General features: G+C 62.1%; 1 non-coding gene across 1 annotated transcript; it reads right to left on the bottom strand.

The window, feature by feature from the left end:
• Nucleotides 1-3,366: 3,366 nt before the first annotated feature.
• Nucleotides 3,367-3,575, bottom strand: LOC136390125 (small nucleolar RNA U3). Its single transcript, XR_010748598.1, has one exon. It is a non-coding gene; the product is annotated as a small nucleolar RNA U3 (small nucleolar RNA).
• Between the last annotated feature and the right edge of the window lie 305 nt (nt 3,576-3,880).

The raw sequence follows: 3,880 nt of genomic DNA, 5'->3' as shown, positions 1-3,880 counted from the left end.
CGGGTGGGAGGGCCGGGCCGCGGTAACCCGAGCCGCCGCGCCAGCTCCCCGCGCGCTGTCCTCCGCCTGCCCCTTCGCCCCTGACCCCGACGGCGGCGCGCCGGGCCCGCGCCCGCCTTCCCCGGCGCCCCCCCACCGGGCCCGCACCCCCGCCCGCCGGCCGAGGCGCTCCGGGCTGCCTCCCCCCGAGCTCGGCGCGGCTCCCATTCCGCCCAGCCGCCCGGGGAGCCCACCCCCGCCAGTCCCGCGCCCTCGCGCCCACATGTCTCTTGTCAGCAACGCTCCTCGGTGGAGGCCGCGCCTCAGGCCTCCGTCCAGGGATCATTAAACACCAAGAAAAAAAATAGGCAGGGGTGTCAGAAGCCCGCGTAGCAAACTATTGCCTAGTGAGTGACTCGGTTGGGGGTCTACTTCCAAATACGTCCCTTCCCCATCCTTTCTCAGCAGAGAAAAGCCACCGCGGGTCCGACGAAGCCGAAGGGGTAGCGCATGTTGGGGCGGGTGCCTAACCGGGACCGACCAGGTGAGCGCCGTTTCTCTCTTAGGGCCTGGTTTCCGCCAGGTCCTCGGCGGCCGAGAAACATATTCGCGCGTGCCGGGCCACCAGGGGGAGCCGATGGACGCGTGAGGATGACCCCGCTCGCATCCAAACTCCACTTCTGGGATGCGCGGCTGGGCGTGAAGTCCACGCGGGGTGGTACAGCGCTAACTTCATTTTTATTGCTGCGCGAATGGTTCTAGGGAGTCGCGGTGGCCGCTTGTGCGTATGAGACGCAGGAAGGCGTCGAGAATAGTCCCCAGAGCCGTACGCGGGGCTGAGAGGGAATCCCGGTGTCCGAGCGCTGTGGCCTCACCAGCTCGAGGGGGTGGCCGCGCCTCTGGCTCGGCGGCCTGCGGGTCAGAGTGATTACAGGGGTGCACTGAAGCCTCAGCCCCTTCGGGACACGTGGCCTGCGTCTGCCCGGCTGCCGTCAGGGTGCACCGAGTTTCAGGACCTGGAGGGTTGGGAGAAGCAGCGGTGCACCCGCTTCCTCCGAATTCCTTCCTCTCGTAGCTGGGCGGCGCCGAGGGCTGCGGGAAATGCCCGGAGTAAAGGTCCCTCCCACCCGTTTCGTAGGAGTTGGGACCAGTAATGGAAACCTGGCGGGATTCTGGTCCCCTTTATCCCCAGTTCCTCTCGGCAGCACAGACTGTCGGTCTGTCTTTAGTGCCCTGTCCCTGCGTCCCTGCCTTGGAGCCCCGGCTGGGAGCCGAGCGGCCTCCCGGGACTGATGCTGACACACGTGCGCACTCGCGTGCGCACACACTCGCCCACACTTCCAAGTCCGAAGGCGACGGAGTCCCCCCGCGGCCGCGGCGCCCGGCAGGTGGGCTGCGGCAGTTCAAACACCTCTCGAGCTCCCGGCCTGGGTTTTCCCCGAGCCTCGCTCGGGACTTGAACAGCCATCAGTAACTCCGCTAAGGGAGCGGGGGCCGCTCGCCGACCTCCCCCCTTCCTCCCCGCACAGACGTGGGCACCGCATTCGAGACTCCCTTTCTCACACTCTCGTGCGGGGCGCAATGTGAAACCGAGGACATGGTTCTTTCCTCGAGGGTTCCCTGTCTGGTCTTCGACTGGGTATTCTTCTCTCATTGTAGTAAGATGGGGGGGGGTGCTTAGAGTGTACAGGGGGGAGTAGACAGGACTGCACCCGCCATCTCTCCCCACCTCCCTGGTTCGGTTCCTTTACGCACGCTGAAACCCAGCAACTCCGCCAAGAAGGAATCGGCCCTTTCGGGTCCTTCGAATGAGGACCACTGGGCGATACACCCGCCCGGCCCGCAGCCGCTGCTCTCCCGCACCGGGGCTCCTGCCGGACCTGCCGTGACGCGGGACTTGAGAGCGTCCCCGAGGGAGCGGGTCTGAAAGCCCAGCTCCACGTTCCCGGGGCAGCGTTTCACTGTCAGCCCCTCGCTCTCCTCCTCTCCCGCCCCCCACCTCCTACCGTCTCCCTCTTCCCCCCACCCCGACCCCGGGGCGAAGACGCGGCTGACAGTTAAATTGCCAAGGAGGCCGAGGGGGGAAAAGGGACGGTGTCTCTTTAACGGGCCCGCAGACAAAGCGTCTCCGGGAGCCGAGCGGGCGCAGCCGCGCGCAGACCTGTCAGCGCGTCTCCCGCGTTTGGGAGAGAGTTTGCAAAGTCATAATTATATCTCTTAACCTGTCTTGCTCTCTGCAGAAGAAGGTCCCATTATATTGAAATGAGATTATTAGCCATCAAATACTTTCTTTCTTGGGAGGGTTTTTTTTTTTTTTTAATTCAAATACCTTAACGACTTGGCAATGCATTTTGATCAGATTTCGTTGGCGCCCCGGCCCGGCGCGGGAGCCGGGGCGGGAAGGCGGTGGGTGGGAGAGGGCCGAGGGGGTGCCGAGAGGGTTTGCAACGAGAAGCACCCGCCCTTTCATTCTGCTCTTAGGTCTCGTCTCCCCAGGCGGGGACCTGGAGGCCTCCGGAGGGGGGTGGGAGGAAGAAAGTTGGGGATAGATTGGGCAATGTCTTCCTTCCATTCCTTCCCGCCTGTGGTCTACAATCCCGTCCCTGGAAATGAGGCGGGAGTTTCAGGCGGGGGTCTCAGAAGGTGGGCCGGGGCCGGGGTACGGAAGTTCGGGGGCGGCAGAGCCAGGGGCGGGTCGGGGCACCAGGTGAGGGCCGAGGCGGGGGCTGGCAGCCACGCGGGCCCCGCCGTTTCCGCTCGAGGCTGGCTCGAGCCTCCCTCCAGGTTCCCGGTGGATGGAATTTCAGTGCGTCATAAATGGGGCTTTGCTCTCCGCGCGAAGCCTGTCTGGCTTTCCCGAAGATTGTGAGCCCCCTGAGGGGGAAGCCCATCTTGTTTCCAGACCTCGGAGCCCCTGTCCCCGCGGCCGGCAGACCCCGCCTCCCCCATCGTTACCCTGCGTTGGGGGCAGGAGGGAGGATGTGAGCTGGAAGATTTTCCAGACTCTAATTGTAAAGCCCCTCACTTTGACTTCCCCTGGTAGGTGGGGCGGCCAGGCTCGTGTTTTCCTTGGCTTCGGCCCAGACTCAAGGAGAATGTAGGGAGCAAGACAGCTCCGCGCCCCGCCTCTCCCACACACACTTGCTCTCTCTCCGGCTTTTACATAGAATCCTGGTGGGTCCAGTCAGGCAGCGCCCCCCCCCCCCCAACCCTCCAGCTGCGCATCTCTCTTCAGGCGTTCAGAAAGCGGAATGGGATCCAGTGTCCAGACCCTCGGCCGCTCAGCCCAACGAGAACCGCACCGCCACCTCGCGCCAGTCAGCCCCCGCCTCTGAGCCCGCTTCTCCCTGTGCGTGATGAGAGGCTTGGCCTTGAGCTCTCTGTGGCCCCTCTCATCCCCGATATTATTTTCCTGCAAAGAAGGTTCTCTGGACAGACATGGTCTTCTGGAAGATTCCAGGGAGGCCATACCTCCTCCCTATACTTCTCTCATCTCTTCAGAAAAGCAGTCCAAAGGGGGGGGGGGGGTAGACCAATTATGGCCTTAAAAGCCTCCAAATACAAACTATAGAAATGATCCCTGAAAGTATAGTCTTAAAAGCCTCCAAATACAAAAGCTGTAGGAAGTAGGCAACGTCTGGTTAAGCTGAAGAATGTGTCTATGACCCTAACAGAAATGTGAACTGTGTTCCCCAAGGCCATGTACGAAATGTTCACAGCAGCGCTCTGCACCATAGCCCCAAACCAGAAACTGCCAATTCTCCATTAACAGCAGCGTGGATCGATCAACAAACTGTGGTAAAGCCACCCAACAGAGTATTATAGGGGAAAGAGAAAGAATGCGCTATTGCTACATGCAGCAGCATGAATGATTCTCACACGGTTGGGCAAAAGCAACCAG

This window comes from Saccopteryx leptura, chromosome 1 (assembly GCF_036850995.1).
Source record: "Saccopteryx leptura isolate mSacLep1 chromosome 1, mSacLep1_pri_phased_curated, whole genome shotgun sequence".
NCBI lineage: Eukaryota > Metazoa > Chordata > Mammalia > Chiroptera > Emballonuridae > Saccopteryx > Saccopteryx leptura.
Note: the sequence above shows the minus strand (reverse complement) of the source record. Positions and strands in the feature narration are given on the sequence as shown.